At 46.3% G+C, this 23,038-nt stretch overlaps 1 pseudogene; it reads left to right on the top strand.

Moving 5' to 3' along the window:
• The first annotated feature begins 5,749 nt into the window (after nucleotides 1–5,749).
• LOC126238566 (5S ribosomal RNA) lies at nucleotides 5,750–5,867 on the top strand (annotated as a pseudogene).
• The last annotated feature ends 17,171 nt before the right edge of the window (nucleotides 5,868–23,038 follow it).

Here is a 23,038-nt window from a genome sequence, read left to right as displayed (position 1 = left end):
CTTGATAATTTCCCCTGAACGATAGTTCGAACGGGGTAGCACTGTTCGTCATCTATGCGCATCTTTCAGCTGAGAACTGAAAAGTGTCGTGTACTACAAGACGGGGCGGCACTGGAACAATGCATCCATGTTGCATATCACGCTATTCCGAGGACGATTGGTGCCTCTGAAACTGTGTGAGTCTGATGGTGCGGCATGTGTGCACAGCGGAACGCTACAGCCACTACGGACATCTTGTCTGGTCGATAGGGCGTTGTGTCAGCCGCTGAGAATGGCACACGCACATGGTAGCCGCATGTACACTCGACAACATCAAAGAATCCAGAAATCCGTTCTTGAGAATCTCGAATAGTGGAATGCGGCACAGAACCAAGAATTTTAATATGGGGTTTCGTGTCGTCTCGCTCCTATCGTGTAATTAGGCTGAATGTAAATTAGGTAAAGCTACATTAATCTAACTTAAACTAACTTACGCTAAGGAAAACACACACACACCCATGCCCGAGGAAGGACTCGAACCTCCGAGGGGCTGAGCCGCGCGAACCGTTGCAAGGCGCCTAAGACCGCGCGGCGATTGTGAGGAAGCAAGTCAGTGAAATATTACTCTGCTTACCGCTCAGTATCGAATTAGGTTTTCATTATTGGTCATAGTTACATCAAAAACTGAGACATTTCACAATAACTGTCAACAACTTCTTCTGGTCTCGAATAGTGTCAATGCCATGAAGCCTTTTTCTCTAACGGACTAACCGAGCAGCAGACTGTGCTCTAGCACACACTGGAATGGAGAGCTCAGTCCTTTGTTCTCGTATTGCACACTGTGGTGCTGTACAGTATAAGCAAAACAGCCTCCACCGTGGGAATCATACATTATTGAAAATGTGAAAAGTGGAAATGACAAATGTTCTAAGATCTACAGCTAACATTTGTCAGGGGATTCAAAAAACAACATGTGTCTTTTCGAACATAACTTATTTCTATCCAAAAAACTGATAAGGTATGCTGATACAACAATTTATAATGCTCGCCTTGTCACTACAAAAAAAAAAAAAAAAAAAAAAAAAAGGCAAATTAGAAAATTAATAATTTATTAAGAACTTTCTACATCCACAATGGCAACGGCCTTGCCGCAGTGGCTACACCGGTTCCCGTGAGATCACCGAAGTTAAGCGCTGTCGGGCGTGGCCGGCGCTTGGATGGGTCACCATCCCGCCGCCATGTGCTGTTGCCATTTTTCGGGGTGCACTCAGCCTCGTGATGCCAATTGAGGAGCTACTCGACCGATTAGTAGCGGCTTCGGTCAAAGAATACCGTCCTAACGGTCGGGAGTGCGGTGTGCTGACCACACGCCCCTCCTTATCCGCATCCTCCTCGGAAGATGACACGGCGGCCGGACGGTCCCGGAAGGGCCACTTGTGGCCTAAAGACGGAGCTTTTTTTTTTTTTTTTCTACATCCGTGTAACGGAACTGATTGATTATAAGTGTCAATGACGATTTTTTTGTTTCAAGTGTCGTTAATACTAAGGCGCTACATTTTATTTGTCTTAATACAAGAACTGAAATAAAAAATGACATTGCAATAATTAGTAGAACTGTTCTCAGTCAAAACAATTTCTCATGTCTTTTGCTTTCTACGAGATAATAACAATTCAAGAAAAATGTTTCAGTATTGACTTTTGTTCGTAACATACCTCCATTCTAGGGATCAAATGTCGCAAAGTTTGCTGTAGAACTTGGTGAGTTGTTGAGGAAGAAACAGTTGTCATACCATTTTGCAGACTGACATTGTTTCTGTCTGTTGACTCCTTCAGCTTTTTTTTTTACTACTATTTAAACGATCATTATCTTCTCTCATTATAAAGATGTTTCTTTGATACAAATAAAAACTCACATACACTCTGCTTACAAAACGAACTGTGCATTAACTGAATGAAGGAGATATTGATTTATGGCGGAGAGAGACTAGTGGGTGGGTAACGTCCCGTCGACAACGAGGTCATAAGTGACTGAGCACAAGCTCTGATTAGGGAAGGGTAGTAGGGAAGGAAATCGGCCGTGCCCTTTCGAAGGAATCATTCCGGCATTTGCCTGAAGCGATTTAGGGAAAACGTAAGTCAGAATGGCCGGACGCGGGTTTGAACCGCCGTCCTCCCGAATGCGAGTCCAGTGTGCTAACCACTGCGCCACCTCTCTCGGTATTGACTTATGGCCCTTGGGACCCCAGAGGCGAGTGCTCTTGGTACAAAAACTATGCGCTATTTAGTAACGAATGTCTTAGACATTTTCTTCATGATTTGACACCTAGCACAAATCAAGGGGCATTTAACAGTGTACCAAGAACACAATAACACTGAAAACGTGTTTTGTGAAAAAATGACGCCTAGAACGTTAACCATTTCCATTCATCATAAGTTCAAAAACTTATATTTTATTCTCTCAGCGACAGGAGCCTTTGGTTAGTTCAAAACAGTCCTGTGTATGCAGAAGTTAAAATCAACATGCGACGCAAGAACAGATACCGTCGCTCGACAAAAATATGGAAACAGCGCGAGAATTACATGTTTGAACGAAAATGCAGATCGTAGCTAAGCCTGCAAGTTGCGCTGTTGTATTTCATGACTGGAGACGGGAAACAGCGTCTGCCGTAAAATATCTAGGCGTAACTATCCAGAGCGAACTTAAGGGGATGAGCACATAAAACAAATAGGGGGAAAAGCAGACACCAGACTCAGATTTATAGGAAGAATCATAACGAAATGTAACTCATCCACGAAAGAAGTGGCTTATAAGGCGCTTGTTCAACCGATTCTTGAGTATTGTTCATCTATCTGGGATCCCTACCAGGTGGGACTAATAGAGGAGATAGTGTAGATCCAACGAAGGTCGGCGCGTTTGGTAACGGGGTCGATTAGTCGCCACGGGAGTATTACAGATACGCTCAACAAACTCCACTCGCAGACGTTACAAGAGACGCGTTGCGCATCAAAGAGACATTTACTATTGAAATATCGGGACAGAAATTTTCAGGATGAGTCGGACAACATATTACCCCCGCATACATCTCGCGTATTGACCACGAGGGGAAAATTCGAGAAATTAGAGCCAATACAGAGACTTACCGACAATCATTCTTTCCACGCACTATTCGAGAATGGAATAGGGTCGGATGGATCAGATAGTGGTACCGAAAGTACCCTCGGCCACACACCATTATGTGGCTTGCGGAGTATGATGTAGATGTAGATGAATCTGTTTTGAATGTCAACGGTTTTCTTACAGCGTATTAGGCTTGGCAACGTGTTATGATTTTGGTGTTTCCACATTTTCGTCCAACCGCTATACTGCACTTGTCCAATAATTCAGCGACTCGTATGTACGTAAACAAATACGCATTCAAATACATTGCTGTAAGGCAATTTGGCTGCAAGGTAAATTGCAGAAGTAGTTTTCATCTGCGGTTTATTGTGAACTGGGGAGGCCTATGCCCCACTATCAGGTCGCCTCATGTTTCACTGAAAAGAACCGAAGGTTCTATAATGGTCTGGATCTGAATCAGACCTTGGGGTACAAAATGAGTTGTTTTTGTTGTGGACTTCTGTCCGAAGTCTGGTTTCCTGCAGTTGTCCACGCTGGCCTATCCTGTGCAACTTTCTTCATCTCTCTATAAATGAGGCAACCGTCATCCATTCGAACCCGCTTACTGTATTCTAGTGTTGGTCTACTTCTACAATTTTACGTCCCCTCCCATCCTCCTCCCCTCCCGCCCGTCCATCCCCCACCACCCCTCTCCGTAGCTTGTTCCATTACCAAGTTCGAGGATTCCTTGATTGTTCAGGATATGCCTTCCAAACTGAGCCGTTCTTTTGATCAGGTTCGGCCATAAATTTCTATTTTTTCCATTTCGATTCAGTTCCTGCTCGTTAGTTATTAGGTCTACCTCTCTAACCTGCAGCCTTTTTCCTTAGCACCACAATTCTAAAGATTCTGCTCTATTTTTGGCTGAAGTGTTTATTGTCAACATTTCACTTCCACACAAAGCTGTCCATCATATAAATCGTATCAGAAAAACAACTTGCTTATACTTCAATTTATATTTTATGATAGGAAGTTTTTTTTTCAGATATGCATGCTTGGCATTGTTAGCCTTTGTCTGACCTGCTCTTCGGCCATAATCAGTTATTCTGCTTCCGAAACAGCAGAATCCATCAACTCCTAAAGTAACTGTATTGTAAAATCTGATTTAATTGCCGGCCGAAGTGGCCGTGCGGTTAAAGGCGCTGCAGTCTGGAACCGCAAGACCGCTACGGTCGCAGGTTCGAATCCTGCCTCGGGCATGGATGTTTGTGATGTCCTTAGGTTAGTTAGGTTTAACTAGTTCTAAGTTCTAGGGGACTAATAACCTCAGCAGTTGAGTCCCATAGTGCTCAGAGCCATTTGAACCATTTTTTGATTTAATTCAACAATTTTCTTTCCAGTGGACCCGCAGCTTGCACGATGTCGAAAAACAACGTTTTTTTAAGTATAAGTTTTTTGTTGCACCACTGGAAATGGAAATGCCGTGTGACTAGGGCCTCCCGTCGGGTAGACCGTTCGCCTGATGCAAGTCTTTCGAGTTGGCGCCACGTCGGCGGCTCGCGTGTCGATGGGGATGAAATGATGATGATAAAGACAACACAACACCCAGTCCCTGAGCGGAGAAAATATCCGACTCAGCCGGGAATCGACCCGGGCCGTTAGGTATGACATTCCGTCGCACTGACCACTCAGCTACCAGGGACGGACTGCTGCACTATTTATTTATTTTCCCGTAGTGATGATGATGTTTGATTTGTGTGGCACTCAACTGCGCGGCAATGAGCGCCCGTACAAAGTCCATTTTTTACACAGTCACGAATGATGATGATATGACGAGGAAAACACAAGCACCCAGTCCCAGGGCAGACAATATCTACCAACGGGCCGGAATCGAACCCGGGACCCCAAGGTCCAGAGGCAGCAACGTTAGCCACTAGATCACGAGCTGCGAACATTTTCTCGTAGTGATACATGTTACACGACAAGCCCGTTTCAGCGTTTTGCCATTCTGAACTGTACCTGTGAAGGTAGGAGAATAGGTATAATAATATTCTTTACGTCTATGTTAGTCTGTGTATACATATGGCACCTCATGCTTACGTCTTAGCTGGTATGACGTGGTCCATATGGTATCTTAGGGAGTTCATGTCGGTTGTTTTTTTGTTACGGTATGGTCAGGTTATATATATATTTATTTCTTTGTATGATCTTCTTAAGTTATTTTTGATACAATATGGACCACGTCATACCAGCTAAGGGGTAAGGACAAAGTGCCATATGTAGACATAGGCTAACATAGGCGTAAGGACCAGTATTGGTCATCTCCACAGGTACACCTGATAATGACAAAACGTTGAAACAAGCTCTCGTGTAACTTGTGTCACTGGAAGTAAATAAATAATTAGTGCAGCAGAAAGTTGTATTTAAAATAAAAATGTAGTTACGACTTAATTCGATTACACTACATTATCCTCGTTTAACTTCTGTTGATAGTCATTTCACAGGACATTATCAGTTCCAAAAACATCTTCAGCCGCCTTTGTTTCATCGTTTCATTACGCCACCTTTCGGCCCCTTGACCGACGTGTGGAAAGAATCCAATCTCATGAGCAGTCTGAAATTGACGAACGAAGGGCTCGCGTTGTTAAACCATTAGACTATTGATACCAATTGGCCAACGGCCTTGCCGCAGTGGTAACACCGGTTCCCGTCAGTTCACCGAAGTTAAGCGCTGTCGGGCTGGGCTAGCACTTGGATGGGAGACCATCCGGTCTGTCGAGCGCTGTTGGCGAGCGGGGTGCACTCAGCCCTTGTGTGGCAAACTGAGGAGCTACTTGATTGAGAAGTAGCGGCTCCACTCTCGTAAACTGACATACGGTTGGGAGAGCGGTATGGTGACCACATGCTCCTCCGTATCCGCATCTCGTGACGCCTGTTGTCTGAGGATGACACGGCGGCCGGTCGGTAGCGTTGGACCTTCACTGCCTGTTCGGGGGGAGCTAAGTTTTATTGATACCAGTTACTAAATACTGGCCCCTACTTCGATTGCACACGAGATTGGGTTCTTGCTGCTCGTCGAAGATGGCGTAGTGAACCGGCGAAATGGTCACTAAAGTAAAATAAAATTTGAAATATAGAAGACTGAAGGTGTTTTTCATCTGACGTTGCATGCTGAACAGCCAAACTCACCCAACCCTCCCGTATAAAGATGGAAAGATTATCAACTCCGTTCAATTGCTCTTCCGAAAATTACTGTGTCATTGGCAAAACTCGAAGTTATGTTTCTTCTCTCTCCATCAGCTTTCATCCCCTTTGGGAATAGCAATTGAGGAATGAAACGACACGTCATCTGGTTACACTCGGTATTACGCGAACGGCCGTCGAGAGCATTATCCGGACTTACTGTTGGCTGCTGGCGGCGCTGGAGCGACGGCAGCCGGCGGAGCTTCCGCGGCGGCGGCCGTCGGCGTCGCCGCCCCTGTCGCCTCTCCAGAGGGCCGGCGCAGCGCCCTCGCCGGCGCCCCGGGGCCCGCCGCGGCCAGCGGCAACACGAGCGCCAGCGCGCAGCACAGCGCCAGCCTCAGCCCCAGCCTCAGCCTCATGCCGCGGCGGCCGCGCCTGCTCTGCCCGGCCCGCACCTTAAAACGCCGGCGCTCGTTTCGCGGCTCGTCAACCGCCTTAACGACTGCTGCCTTCAACACACAGCGGTGTCTCCTGCTGCTCCCCAGCTCTCTGACGGCCGGCCGCAGCAGCCGCGATGCTAGCGAACTTTCCGACAAATCTCGAACCCTAAATTCTCTCCTTACATTCTTATCTGTTCCGGGAGACTTCTCTTCAGGTGCACGTTCTTATTGCGCAACTAAAATGTAGATCGTGGCAGTTTTATGACTTTTCTGCCTCTTTGTTGCATAACGTCACTACGAACACACACTTCAGGACGACAGTAACTTCCGCATGTTGTGTCACTGCTTCGCAACATTGATCGATGAAATTTCAACCATACGTATAAAGTACTGCTACAATGTAGTACAGAATGTAACTGAAAGGAATTCGCAGTGAGATCAATAGAAATTCCACTGAAGTCTCTGTGATTTATAGTGGTCCCCTGCACATTGCAAAAGGTGGAACATGCTTCTCAGTAAGGTATGTGACCACCACGAACAGCAGTCAGTGCTCTGCTACGTGTTCCCGTGCTGGCCACGACGCTTATAAGGGGTTCTCGAGGTAGGGGGTTTCATTGCACGACCAGCGCGATTAAGATTGAAATTTCAATGAATTACAAACATCAGCTGTGTACGGGACGTTGATATAAATCAACAGGGAGAGTTGAAAATGTGTGCCCGACAGGATTCGAACCCGGGATGTCCTGCTTATTAGGTAGGCGCTGTAACCATTTTTTTTATCCCGTTTTGTTCTATATTGTTCGTCGAATTTGCTCAGGGTGGACGTCCGATGACACCCGTTCAGGTTCTTCGTTCATCCGTTCACTCAGTTTTTTTTTATTACAGAGTAATTAACCCGTTGATCGAAGAAGCTGAGCTACCGTGCCGGCATAAGGTATCAAGCTACTACGGTAGCGATTCCGCTATACACGGAAATAACCCCTAAGCCAGCGAGGACACAGGAATTAGCGTGCCTGCGAGGACTTATCTCAAGAACACCCCCCCCCCCCCAGCAGCTGATGTTTGTAATTCATTGAAATTTCATTCTTCACGGTCATGGTGTCTGTTCTTTCGGTCCCACTCATCTACATCTACATCTACAGCTACATCCATACTCCGCAAGCTACCTGACGGTGTGTGGCCGAGAGTACCTTGAGTACCTCTACCGCTTCTCCCTTCTATTCCAGTCTCATATTGTTCGTGGAAAGAAGGATTGTCGGTATGCCTCTGTGTGGGCTCTAATATCTCTGATTTTTTCCTCATGGTCTCTTCGCGAGGTATATGTAGGAGCGAACAATATACTACTTGACTCCTCGGTGAAGCTATGTTCTCGAAACTTCAACAAAAGCCCGTACCGAGCTACTGAGCGTCTCCCCTGCAGAGTCTTCCACTGGAGTTTACCTATCATCTCCGTAACGCTTTCGTGATTACTAAATGATCCTGTAACGAAGCGCGCTGCTCTCCGTTGGATCTTCTCTATCTCTTCTATCAACCCTATCTGGTACGGATCCCACACCGGTGAGCAGTATTCAAGCAGTGGGCCAACAATTGTACTCTAACCTACTTCCTTTGTTTTCGGACTGCATTTCCTTAGGATTCTATCAATGAATCTCAGTCTGGCACTTCCTTTACCGACGATCAATTTTATATGGTCATTCCATTTTCGATCACTCCTAATGCCTACTCCCAGACAATTTATGGAATTAACTGCGTCTAGTTGCTGAGCTCCTATATTGTAGCTAAATGATAAAGGATCTTTCTTTCTGTGTTGTCGTAGCACATTACACTTGTCTACATAACTTCCAGGTATACTACAGCATCATCCGCAAAAAGCCTGAGTGAACTTCCGATGTTGTGAATAGCAACGGTACTACGACACTCCCCTGCGGCACACCTGAAATCACTCTTACTTCGGAAGACTTCTCTCCATTGAGAATGACATGCTGCGTTCTGTTATCTAGGAACTCTTCAATCCAATCACACAATTGGGGTGATAGTCCATATGCTCTAACTTTCTTCATTAAACGACTGTGGGGGACTGTATCAAACGCCTTGCGGAAGTCAAGAAACACGGCATCTACCTGGGAACCCGTGTCTATGGCCCTCTGAGTCTCGAGGACGAATAGCGCGAGTTGGGTTTCACACGATCGTCTTTTCGGAAACCCATGCTGATTCCTACAGAGTAGATTTCTAGTCTCCAGAAAAGTCATTACACTCGAACATAATACGTGTTCCAAAATTATAGAACTGGTCTGTGGCTCGATGGGATTTAAATCGGCAGAACGGGCAGTCCAGTCGATTCGCCAAATAGCCTCTCCTTCCAAGAGCTCCTCCCCGTGGGTCGGTCGACAGGGTCGCGCACTGTCATGCATAAAAGTCAAGTCACGGCCGAACGAACTCCTGAAAAGACGTACTTGCGGAAGGAGCACACTGTGACGATAACGTTTACCGGTGAGTGGACCGTATTCGAAGATTTGGAGGTCAGTACACCAATGAAACATTTTGCCTCGAGTTGGTAGAGCACTTGCCCGTGAAAGGCAAAGGTCCCGAGTTCGAGTCTCGGTCAGGCTCACAGTTTTAATCTGCCAGGAAGTTTCATTATGCCTCTTCACGCCACAACATCCGTAACACCAAAATAAGCGCGTCAGACAGTATTCCTCGGTGCATTACGTGTCCCATCCTCTCGCCATTTGAATCCACTCCCATTCGAGAAGAGCATGCGACCTCAGCCTTGGTGGTCCGGTCTCCGTGCTCTTGGCACCATCGCTGACTGTGCTGTCGATATGTGGATGTCAACAGATCACAACGTAATGCTCTTGTGGCAGAGAGACCACAGGTGCAGTCGCCTTGCTACTGTGGAGCATGAGACTGCATGCCTTGCACTCCTGCTAAATGTTCTAATTGAACCCGTTGTTTGACGTACCCCCGCTTTTGCCTGTTTCACAGCGTAGTGAGTTTTCTGTTTCTCTGTTACTGGCATTTGCATCACTGCTGACTGGTTTTGGAATTCCGGTTCGCCCTACAAATCGTTCTTTCTGTAGCTGCCTTCGTGTTGCTTTGTTACTGACACGAGTGCTACATTCAGTTTTGCCGTGCCCTTTGCAACTGTCATCTTATTACTATTCGTGACAATTCTCTTCAATGGCAGTCGCGCTCACTCAACACACACTTTCGTCCGCGTTGTGACGGGGTGACGATTTTTTCCTGCTTATCTTGTATGCGGTATAAATCTTCGATACATTTCTTCTTGAACCGTCAAAAACTTTGGATACCCTGTCTACGGAAACACACACCATACGAGCACCACCAATTCACTTACTCCTGACATAATTCACTCACACTTACACAGAACGCTCTTCTGAACACGACTGACACATACAGCATATTGAGAACATTGTGTTCGTCATCTCACACACCATATCGCAACCTGCATTTATGATGAAGCATGCATTTCGTGCGGTGAGTCCATATTTTTGTCCAACCCCTTGATGTGAATGTAGAGTTTTCACGTGTGACGTAGTTGGTACATGAGCCATACTGGCCCCGGCTTATGCGTTGGTTTAAACCCTGGCTGGTACTCTGTGTTTGGTTTCCCGCGGTTATTGCGGTTATGTCGTGGTTCTTCCTCTTTCGACGTGAGGCAGCAGGTGCTTACGGTTTCCGGCTAGCCGGGGTGCTCCTTGTGTACTGGTCGGTGGAAAGCAAGTCGTCTTGTCGGTGAGTCCGTTAACTGTCTCTTGGTTGGATTGCCGGCGGCCGGCGGAATGGATATAGTTGGGCCGACTGCCTGTCTCCCCTAAGCGAACGTTAATATTTCAAGTGCAGACCGACCCCCGGAAACTTCTGAGCGACGCTGGCTGTACTGCCTTTTATTGTTGGTGTTTGATTGTGTATTTTAATAGCTCATAGCCGATGGTTTGAATTTGTACATTTTTAGTTGGGTTTTAAATAATGGGCCTTCAGCAGCTTTATAACTGAAACTTCCTTACTTGTTAAGTCTTGCATTCAGAATGAGATTTTCACTCTGCAGCGGAGTGTGCGCTGATATGAAAAAAAAAGATGGTAGAGCACTTGCCTGCGAAAGGCAAAGGTCCCGAGTTCGAGTCTCGGTCGGGCACACAGTTTTAATGTGCCAGGAAGTTTCAAGTCTTGCATTGTTTGGGCCTTCAGCGTCATTTAAAATGTTTTTTTCGATAAAGCTTTGGGCTTTCTGCCTTTTGAAAATTTATTGTAGTTGTGTTTTTCAATCATGGGCCTTCAGCCGTCTTAAAATTAAAATTCCTTACTTGCTAATTCTTAGATTGTTTGGGCCTTCAGCCTCATTTAAAATATTTTTTTCTGGATAAAGCTTTGGGCCTTCTGCCTCTTGAAAATTTATTGTAGTTGTGTTTTTTTTAATCATGGGCCTTCAGCAGTCTTAAAATTAAAATTCCTTACTTGTCGAGTCGTAGATTGTTTGGACCTTCAGCCTCATTTGAACCATTATTTAAGGATAAAACCTTGCGCTTTCTGCCTTTTGAAATTTTATTATATTTGTGTTTTAAATCATGGGCCTTTAGGCGTTTTAAAAATTGAAGAGGTTGTGCCCTTAAGCCATAAGATTGTGTGACATATTCAGTCGATAGTTAAGTTCGAAAATTGGCTCTGTAATGTTTGGACAACTACATAAAGTTATATGTGTTCGAGTGAAACTGACAGTCGCTCATTTTTTGCCCCTTTCCACAATTCCAGCTACCTGTGCTGTCTTGCGGACTTAACCAGGCGTTTCAGTACATTTAAAATTATTAGTGATTAATTTGATGATAGTTAACAGCTAACAAAACCAAGACTAATACACTTCTTGCAGCCTCTGTAGCCGAGGTCACTAACGCACGTCTTTGTGTAGGCGCCCAATTTGAAGGCAGTCGCTTCGAATCGTGACGTTCTAAGAATTTTTCACATCCAACAGTTGGTCGGCGAAGGCTTATTGATGACCATACATTGCGCCACAGCCCTGGATTCAGTTCAAAACCACTCCTCATTTTCTCATGGAGTGACACTGTTGACGGTGATCCTTCCGTTTGATGGACGAGCACAGTTCCCTGCTGGTGCTATGCGAGAGGATAGGAATGCATGCAAAGAGACAACTGTGAGCGGGAGAAGGACGCCCTTCCAAGTTAGGCTGCTGAAGCCGCATCTTGTGGTCTCCCACCCAACAATGCTATCGAGTCTTTCTTTTAACAACAATCAAAGAAGAATACAAACATTCGTGCACAATAAAAATAGGCAGCTAGATTTACTACGTATATAGCAAATTGTGTCTCACTAAAGGTTTCGATAACTCCCGAAGTAAGCTGTTTATGTAAGAAAGCATCCAGAGTGCTCTTTAATACGCCGAAACCAGCTCTCTATCTAATTTATAATATACTCATATTGTTACGTCCAGAACCACACTATCTATCATAGCGTCTTTGTGAGCCACTATTTAAGTATTTTCAAAACTATCTTCCCAATATTACATCAATTAACTGCGATAACGCTCCCCAAATGCCGCTTTTTTTTTTGGGTTTTGTCTATCTTCTGACTCGTTTCATGTGCCCCACCACGAATTCCTCTCCCGTGAAAACTTCTTCATCTCATTGCAACGTACATCCTCAATTATTTGCTGAATGTATTCATATCTCTGTCTTCTGCTACAGTTGTTACCCACTACAGCTCCCTCTAGTGCCATGGAAGTTATTCCCTGATGTCGTAACAGATGTCCTATCATCCTGTCTCTTCTCCTTGTCGGTGTTTTCCGCATATTCCATTCCTCTTCGATTCTGCACAGAACCTCCTCATTCCTTACCTTATCAGTCCACCTAATTTTCAACATTCGTCTGTAGCACCATATCTCAAATGCTTCAATTCCCTTCTATTCCGGTTTCCCACACTCCATATTTCACTACCACACAATACTGTGCTCCAGACGTACATTCACAGAAGTTTCTTCCTCATATTAAGGCCTATGTTTGATACTAGTAGTCGTCTCTTGGCCAGGAATGCCCTTTTCGTCAGTGCTAGTCTGCTTTTGATGTCTTTCTTGCTCCGTCCGTCATTGGTTATCTTGCTGCCTTGATAGTAGCACTCCTCAAACTCATCTACTTGTCACCATCAATCCTGATTTAAAGTTTACCGCTGTTCTAATTTCTGCTACTTCTCATTACTTTCGTCTTTCTTCGATTTACTCTCAACTCATATTCTGTACTCATTAAACTGTCCATTCCATTCAGCAGACCACGTAAATCTTCTTCACTTTCACTGAGGATAGCGATGTCATCAGCGAATCGTGCCATTGATATCCTTCCACCTTGACTGTTAATTCTACTCTTGAGCCTTTCTTTTATTTCCATCATTGCTTCTTCGATGTATACACTGAATAGTAGTGACGAAAGACTACATCCCTGTCTTACACCTTTTTTAATCCGAGCACTTCGTTCTTGATTGTTCTCTCTTATTATTCCCTCTTGGCTCTTGTCTCTCTTGCTTTCCCTATAGCTTACCCTTATTTTTCTCAAAAATTCAAACATCTTTACATTGTCGAACTCTTTTTTCAAAGTCGACAAATCCTATGAACGTGCCTTCATTTTCCTTAGTGTTGCTTCCATTATCAACAGCAACGTCAGAATTGCCTCTCGGAAAATACTTTTTCTAGTACACCTCCTCCTCTTTTCATTCTTGAACAGAGTATTTGCTATTACTAGTTGAATTTATTACAGAACTCAACTAGTCTTCCTCCTGTCTAATTCCTTGTCCCAAGCCCATATTCTCCTGTAATCTTTTCTTCTACTTCTTTCCCTAAACTCCATTCCAGTCCCCCGTGACTTATATTTTCATCTGACTTTACGGTCTGGATTACCCTTTCAACATCCTCATACACTTTCTCTCCATCTTCAGCCTGGGAAGTCGGCATGTATACCTGAAATATCGTTGTCGGTGTTGGTTTGCTGTTGATTCTGATAAGGGTTTGCTGTCGATTCTGATAAGAAAAATCCTATAACTGAACTGTTCACAGAAACACACTCTCTGCCCTAGCTTCCTATTCATAATGAATCCTACTGTTACACCATTTTCTGCTGATTTTGATATTACCCAATCTTCATCTGACGAGAAATCCTTGTCTTCTTTGCATTTCACCTCGATGACCCCTACTACATCTAGACTGAGCCATTGCATTTCTCTTTTCAGATTTTCTAGCTTCCCTGCCACATTCAAGCTTCTGACATCCCACGCTACGATTCGTAGAACGTTAATCTTTCGTTGATTATTCAATCTTTTTCTCTTGGTCACCTTCCCCTTGGCAGTTCCTTCCCAGAGATCCGAATGGAGGAGTATTCCAGAATCTTTTGCCGATGGAGAGATAATCATGACACTTTTTCAATTACAGACCACAAGTCCTGTAGATACACGTTGTGCATCTTCATGCCGTTGATCATTGCTAATTCTTCCGCCTTTAGATGCAATTTCCTACCCGAAGGTCAAGAGAGTGCACTGAACTTCTGTCCTCTCATGCCCTCTTCGACCAGGACGCTTATGACGGAAGTCTTTGGCCCCCAATTCTGATTATTAATCAAAATTAAGCGATGGTTTCGTACCCGGGACCGAGAACGTTTTGATTGCTAATCAAAGAGGCGACCACTTTTTAAAAATTTTTTGATTTGAATATAGCGAACAGCGGGGAAAAAATGGGACGAGGGAGGTTCGTAATGACTTGCCCGATTATCAGTCCAACACCGCGACCACTTTTTTTTTCTTGTACTTTCGGTTTTTCAGTGTCACAGTCAGCTACACGTTGGAGGAGGCAACGTGGGCAGCGATCGAATTCTGAGGCCTGGCCACGATGCCTCCTCCTTCACGCCCCCGTGCTGCACCATCTCACCGCTCATATTAGTTTTACTTATTTATTTATTTCAGTTCTTTGTGCACATATATACAGAGGAAAACAAAGTAAAATTAGTCCACGCATCAGGAACTCTGGAAATCCCGCAAGGCGATACAGGATGGTAGGGGGGCCGAGTCCAAGGTGTAGGCGCGTCATGTTTCATTCCGAATTGGTGGGGTACCTGCCACGCTGAGAACACACAAATTAAACCGAGGCGTGGTAAAAATGCTGTTAAGGTACTTGGCAAAATACGCGCGATAACGGGAACTGTGCACAACCGCTACATGTGCAGTCTACAAGTATTGCAACAAATCAATGCGCGAGTGAGGAGCCCCTCCTTAAAGATATGCCAATGTCCAGCCCTTTATCCAGAGGACTGTCCCAGACTTTGTTGCGGCAAAGTGTTCAACCGCTGGGTAAATTAGAGCAAATACGGAGACTTACAAGCAGTCGTTCTTCCCACGCACAATTCGTGAATGGAACAGGGAAGGGGGGATCAGATAGTGGTACAATAAGTACCCTCCGCCACACACCGTAAGGTGGCTCGCGGAGTATAGATGTAGATGTAAAGGAAGTACTCGGGGTCAATAACATGCCGCGGCACTCCTAGAAAACATGCGACCATTTGTCGCCCCAACAACCAGACATCCGCAACGGCTACACAGTTGAATCGGTGATGATCATGGTCAACACTACGACAGACGGCGCAGAGGGGGGGAGTCCGCCAGTCGTGTGGCATGGAGCCTCGTCGCGTAATACCAAGTCGATCTCATATGTGTCGGAGAGAAGCTGTGATGAATTTGTCACCGAATCACAGTCCACCGCAACAATGGGAACTTGCGTTCTACGTCGTTACAGGCGACACCACGCAAGAAAAGCATGCAGAAATCCTTCGCCCGCGTTCGTGAGAGTTCGGCGCTAGTATGAGTTCCACAATGAAGGCCGCCATGTGTGCAAACGCGGGTATGATGGCACCGACAGGGACCAGCGGAAAGAGGGATACTGGAATAAGAACGGCAAGTAAATGGTGCGTAATTGATGTCTCGCCACTGCGCCATTGCTTGTGCATAGTAGTCATGTGAAGTGCTGCCGCACGATACCGGACGATTGTAGGACCAAGCCCTCCTCCTCCTGCACGCGCGGGGGGGGGGGGGGGGGGAAGGGAAGCAGTGAGTGTCACAGCGTACTTTGAAGATGGACCCAGCCATCAGAAAATATCTGAAAGCCACTTGAATACAACGCCCTGTCGTAGTCGGCAGCGGTAGAATCTGCACAGTATGAACCGTTCTTGATGCTACATACGGACTCAGGTAGGCAACACGCTGCAAAGGATCGAGGTGGTGTTGGGAGCTGTGACTCATCATCATGTGGGTAATTCGCAAAACTTGACGGCAGTTGAGCGCCACTCTACGGCGCGTCGAGGACGTGAAGGCGATCCCAAGACAGCGGAGATGTTGGACACAGTGCAGGGACGCCAGATCTTCCGGGAGGAGCCCACGAACAATAGACAGCGCCGTGGATTTGCGCACATTCATCACACTTCCAGCCGCTCTCTCATGAGCTGTGATGGTGTCGAGGATCCGTGCGACTTCTTCCAGAGAACGGACCAGCAGCAGGAATCATGTGCGTAAGCCTGATATTGGAATGCGTAACCGCGTAAGGAGAATCGAGACAGCAGACTTATGAGCAGCTCCAGCGCCAAAGGTAGATGGACAGGGGGCAGCTTCGTCGGACCGACCGTTGAATCGGTATCGGATACGTCACACGCACATTGACCTGGACCAATGAACGCGTGCGGCTGAAGAGCCGCCGAAAGACACTGATGAACTGGGCAGGGAAGCCCATCCGTTCTAATACAGAATATAGGAAGAAATGGCGCAACCTGTCAAACGCGGTGTCAAAATCTACGGCGACAATCATCGCAGGAAGTCCGCACGGCTCTGCCAGCACAAACACGTCACGACAGTCTCCAGTTGCTCTCTGGTCGTTAATTGTGCCACCTGGTGCAGGACACATGGTAAGAGGGATATGCAGCGCGTAGCCAATAACGGCGCAAAAATCTTGTAATCAGTATTTAATAAGGTAATATGGTGGTAGTGGCCCGTAGTAATTCCAGGTGTCGGTTTATGAACGGGAACAATAATGCCGTAGATGAAAGCTGGCGAAATCGCAGCTGCAGACGTGATCAGTTCATTATACATCTTCGTCCATCGTGTAGACACGAGACCACAAAACGTAGAATAGAATTCAGCAGGGAGTCCCTCGACGCCTGGTGACTTGCACAGTGCACACCTGAGGATAGCGGTAGTGACATCCTCGGTGATGAAAGGTTACATTAACGTAACCCGCTCCTCAAATGTGGGGTGCGCGGTACGGTAGACCCGGCGATAATGTTCGACAAAGCTGTTTGGGAGGTGACTCGCTGCGCACTATGATCTACGAGTGCGGTGGCTAAGTTTTGACTGCGGTGTCTGCGATCGCTCACAATATGATGTATGGAGGGATCCTACAGCTACACCACATCAGGTCTGCGAGCACTCACGACGGCCCCCTGTACTTTCTGGCGAGTTATCGCTAGTAGCTTCGCCTTAATCATGCTGTGTTCAGTTTGTACATCCCGGGAAGGTGGCTGACCATCAAGGTCGCGGAGGGCGCTGAAGTAGAATTCTGTAGAGTGCCTGTGCCAAGCGGCCACCTGCCTGATGTAAGTGAAGAATGTGCGCCGAAGCATCGGTTTGACATATTTCAGTCACCAATTCACGACGGATGCGTAGGATCTGAGGCTTTGTTCGCATCTTGTTCATGTCTCAGCGATACGTTGGCGACAATCAGGATCTTTCAGATGCTGAGTGTTGAGTTTCCATAGTGTTCGACTCCTCCAAACCTCCTGGCAGGGAAGGAGAAATGTACCTTCCAGGCATCCCGTAGGGCACGGTGTAGAATTCGGGTGAAACGCCCCACTTAACCCGCAGGACAGGACAGATAGAATAAATTCTGGAAAGGGGCCAAAATAAGGCGCTGTCAGTTACACTCGAACAGACAACTTTATTATTTGATCAAACGTTACAAGAGCCCAAAAAAATTTTAAACACACAACTTTAATCTTTCGGACTTAATTACCGGCTGAAAGCTACTTTAATCTAAAAACGGCTGAAGGCCAATAACTTAAAAAGCAAGCATAATCAGAAATTTAAAAGGCAAGCCTTATCTTAAAACAGTTCTTTAGTCAGGCTAAAGTAAATAAATTAAATTCGAATCGGCTAAAGGCCGAACACTTAAGAATCCAAAACATTTAATCTTTTTCTAATACCAAAGTCCTTACGTGAAACAGTTCTTTAATTTAGGCTGAAGGCCTTAAGAACAAACAACTGAAACTCAAACCGGCTGAAGGCCGAGGACTTAAAAATTCATTAGGTTGACGTAAACAAATCAAATTCAAATCGGCTGAAGGTCGAAGTCTTAAAAATTCAAAAATGTTTTAAATGCCAAAGGGCTTACGTGAAACGGTACTTTGAACTAGGCTGAAGGCCTTAAGAGTAAAACAACTCTAATTTAAAACACAAAACCGGCTAGAAGCCATACAAGTACCAACAACAAGTACAAATTTTAGAAAAATAAGGTAGCCCACACAAGGGCGCCCAGATGTTCGACGGTCGGCCTGTAACTCAAAAACTGACGCTCGCTTAGGTGAGACAGGCAGCCGGGCCAACCATTCACGATACGACGGCAACCTAACCGACCGACAGTCAGCGGACCCACCGACAAGACCACTTCCACTTCACCCGACCAGGGCACAACAGGGTGTTCAACGAACAACGTAGAAGATATTGGCGCCCACTACCAATCATACACGGAGCTGTCAAACTACACACCGTGCTGGACAGCAACAACACGATGAGGGAGGTACACTGCCTGAAATTTACGTCAACGTCCAGGGAAGGTAACCGGAACGTTAACGGCCACAAGGCAGAAGATCCCGCTGGTACACTTCAATACAAATAACCAAAACAGTGAAACTCCACTGGAGGGTGGGTAGAATTTTCCAACTTGAAAACCACGTTGTTGCTCGCCGACAACGAACTCCAAACGACACAATGTGTACATTCTTGACTTTCTGGTGGGTTAAATCAAAACTCAATTTTCGTGTCTAGGATCGGTGAGCCACGGACCTCGTAGCAGTTGGAACAGCGCCACACGCTCCGACACCGCGTAGAGACCGCCAGCGGGCCCCGGCCAAACTACTGCCCGCCGAGAATTACTCGCTGCTCCACGCCAACCGACCGACTGCTCCGAGCCAGTACGCCGACAACATTTAAAATAACTTGTCACTCCAAACTACACATGGTTTCACGAACAAATGCACGAAGAAAAAAAAAATGGTTGAAATGGCTCTGAGCACTATGGGACTTAACATCTGAGGTCATCAGTCCCCTAGAACTTAGAACTACTTAAACCTAACTAACCTAAGGACATCACACACATCCATGCCCGAGGCAGGATTCGAACCTGCGACCGTAGCGGTCGCGCGGTTCCAGACTGAAGCGCCTAGAACCGCTCGGCCACCAGCGGCCGGTTTGCACGAAGAGCTAGACAATGCTAACGGCAGTGACTCTAGAATGACAGGGACGAATCACGAGCCGGCACACACAGCCAACCCATAAGCGATCGCCGGCCAAATACACGTCGTCCGGAAAGACGAACGCCCGACGACCAACCAGAGTCGCCCCCACTCCAATCAAGTGTGTGGGCGACCGTCGGGGGAGTCATGGCGGTCCGGACCTCACTGCTGCCGCGCCCCCATTGAATTTGTTCAGCGTGCCAACTCGAACAGTGCCAGGTCCGAACTAACTGATGGCTCGTTCTAGCTGACAGGATGACACACGACGACCATGAAGTAATAGCAGTCCGGCAAGCACAATACGGCCGGCCGTTGTGGCCGAGCGGTTCTAGGCGCTTCAGTCTGGAACCGCGCGACCGCTACGGTCGCAGGTTCGAATCCTACCTCGGGCATGGATGTGTGTGATGTCCTTATGTTAGTTAGGTTTGAGTAGTTCTAAGTTCTAGGCGACTGATGAACTCAGATGTTAAGTCCCATAGTGCTCAGAGCCATTTGAACCAAACACAATACGGCAGGGCCTATATCGATAAACGCTGCTGCTGCCGGTCACGGGCACACAAGGCAGCAACTCAGTGACACCAGTAATTGAAAATTAACATAACGAAGCGGTGGTACGGTAAAAGCAGGGTTTTAAATAAGAAATGGCACGAACACGAGCCAGGCACGCCTCATCGGGTACTGATCTTTCCGGCCGAGTACACAATCAAAGTCCCCTCCAATGAGAAGATGTTAAGGTCGACTTAAGAACAGTGGGGCAATCTCATCAGCATAAATAAAATCGTGCTCTTTCACGCCGACGTCCAGTACCAGAAGGCCAATAACATTAATGACACCCGTGCAGTGAATCGTTAAAGCCATATCTTTTGAAGATGGGAGATACACGGTGTCGTCAATTAGGATGCCTTCGCGTACATAGACCGCCACTCCACGGCCAAGATGATCCCCATGAGAGGCACAGAAGTCATATCCTGCTGAATGCACCTTCCATAACAGTGGAATGTCTAGTTCAGAAGCCAATATCATTTCTTTCAGAAGATGGATCCTGACCGGCGCGCGGATGTCGTTGACATTCAGTGTCGCGGTACGGTATGCGTGGAGCTGTGGCCAACCACGGTAGGGGGCTGCATGTCGCTGTTGTGAAGATGCGGGAGCCCCCGGTAGCAGGAGTTGCCGGCGCCCTTGCTCGGCGCAGAAGTTGACATTAGCAGGTCGCCTCCCCTAATGGTTCAAATGGCTCTGAGCACTATGGGACTTAACATCTCAGGTCATCGGTCCCCTAGACGTAAGAACTACTTAAACCTAACCAACCTAAGGACATCACACACATCCATGCCCGAGGCAGGATTCGAACCTGCGACCGTAGCAGCAACGCGGTTCCGGTCTGAAGCGCCTAGAACCGCTCGGCCATAGAGGCCGGCTTCCCCTAATGGTTGAGACTCCTGTATGGGATCTGCTGTTTCTTCAAAATCCTCCACACCCACAGTGACTATGTCGCCGTGATATCCATATGTTCAACGGCTGCCGAGGCTGCCAGATCGGCTAGTACCGTTCCTTCTTTGGCAGGAGCTTCAGAGGTAGGAACATTCCGTTTAGTCGACGCGAGAGCCACTGTGGGCCTCCGTTCCACGTCCACCGTCCACGGTCTCAGACGTAACATTTAGTGAATCATTTGGATAGCGAGAAGAGTCCCGTTTCGACGTCGTAGGGCGCCTCTTTTTGCGTCGTTTGGGGGAACGTTGTTTGCGCAATCGTCTTTCCGTGTCCGACGGCGGGAGGGGGCCACGGCGGTCAGGCAGAGACGTCGTAATCGGCACAACCAGAGAGTCGACCAAGGAGTCACGTTCGATATCAGCGTTGGCCACAGGCTCAGCCGGAACAATCACCGGAACTGAGGACATGGTAGTAGTCATATCGTCAGTCACCTTCTCCGCAACTAGCTCGTGGAGGAGCGGAACACTATCCATCAGCTGTTCAGGTGAGGAAAGTACCACACCTCCAGCTGGTAGCTGCGTTATCCGTCGCCGCAGACTTTCAGAGCTGATGTGACCTTCTTTCCCACACCAAGAATAAGTCCGCAGCTGTCCGTCGCACATGATTACGGCCCGATATCCGCTGACGGTCAGAGAAGACGGACAAGCTGCGCAGATCGGTTATGATATGACGCACCCCATTAAGAACGTAGTATGAGCGGAAGTGGGTCCAGTGCTCTGCCTAATGATCACGAACAGGGCCGTGTGGCCGGAAAGCCGCTATGACGTCCTTTGCAGGTACCTAGAATGGTAGTTCGAACACGCGAATAGTTCTATCGCGTAATACTACATGTTCGACTTTGACCATGCCGAAGTTACCGTCAGCGTGACTGAAACGGAGCCCTGTTTGATCGTGTTCAAAACACGCTCGCACGCAGCGACAATGATCATTTTAAAGCAAACGGTGTTGCTGAGAATCGAGAGGTGGATATCCAGAAGTTCATATGGCGGGGTCTTTGCCTCCTCACGGAGGAAACGTTCCACATCTAAGGCTTTCGGTCGTGCAAATTCCGGGCAAAAGTTGAAACGTAATGTCGGTTTCCTGAACTTATTTGCCATCATCTCAGTGCGCGAGGCCCTCACACAGGCTAAGTTGCAGTGTAAGCAAACACGAGCTCACACCCTCCGCATGCGGAAAAATACTACGTCCACTCCGGGCAGCCGCTAACGTCAGACTGACCCTAGATGACGGGTGCCTTTTCATAATAGACAAAAACTATGTACCTTACTATTATTGTAACTGTTACCACTATTTTTGGGATATGGCCGACTCAGGACCACGTGAAACAGCTGATGTATCAAATCATATTCTTTTCCATTTTTTTCTTCTCAATACATCTTAATTCTTGCGCCCTGTCGTTCTCTTCTTTTTCTCTCCATGTATCTCTTCTCTTATTTTGTGTTTTCTTTTGGAGACTCTTGGCTGTTGCACTTTTTTCCTGAATTCATATCTGTTTTCTTTGTCTTTTTCTGTTATTTCCAACTCCTGCAGAGCTTCATTAACTTCTATAAACCATGCTATTTGGGATTTTGAATTTTTTTTAAATACTGAATATCTTTTGTCGGTCTCTAGTTATCCATTCTTTCTAAATTGCCATAAAACGTAATTCACTGCCTTCTCAATGTATCTATTGTATCCTAAGTTATTTCCTTCACATCGTTGTAGCTTCCCAATTTACAAATCCCATTTTCTTCATTTTGATCCAAAATTTTTCGATTTATTTTTATTTCTTGTGCAAATTATTTAACTGTTTAACTGTGTTTATGGCGAGACATTCTGAGGTAAAATACAGTTTCAATCATCACATTGTAACGCCTCAGTTTTGTACTAATAAGTAAGGATCTTTTACTGTATATGTTCTTCGTTAAGTGTAACGCCATTTCCATTTCTCTGGTTCTACTTATGTTACCGGTAACTGCTTTGTCCAGAGGACAAGCGTTCTCAGAAATGATAAGTTCACAAAGGTACATGTATCACATTGGAACTACCGAAATAAAATGTTCAAACGTACCTACGTTCTGTATTTTAATTTAAAAAACCTACCTGTCACCAACTGTTCGTCTAAAATTGTAAGCCATATGTTTGTGACTATTACAGCGCCATCTATCACAAAGCGAAGAAAATGGTCCAACTAAAATATTCATATTTTTTTACGTACTACACGAATATGTAATAAAAAAGGGTTTTCCTATTTAAAAAAACGCAGTTGATATCCGTTTGATCTATTTCAGCGCCTTCTAGCGGGACAACCA

This window comes from Schistocerca nitens, chromosome 2 (genome assembly GCF_023898315.1).
Source record: "Schistocerca nitens isolate TAMUIC-IGC-003100 chromosome 2, iqSchNite1.1, whole genome shotgun sequence".
Lineage (NCBI taxonomy): Eukaryota > Metazoa > Arthropoda > Insecta > Orthoptera > Acrididae > Schistocerca > Schistocerca nitens.
This window is presented reverse-complemented; position numbering and strand designations above follow the sequence as displayed.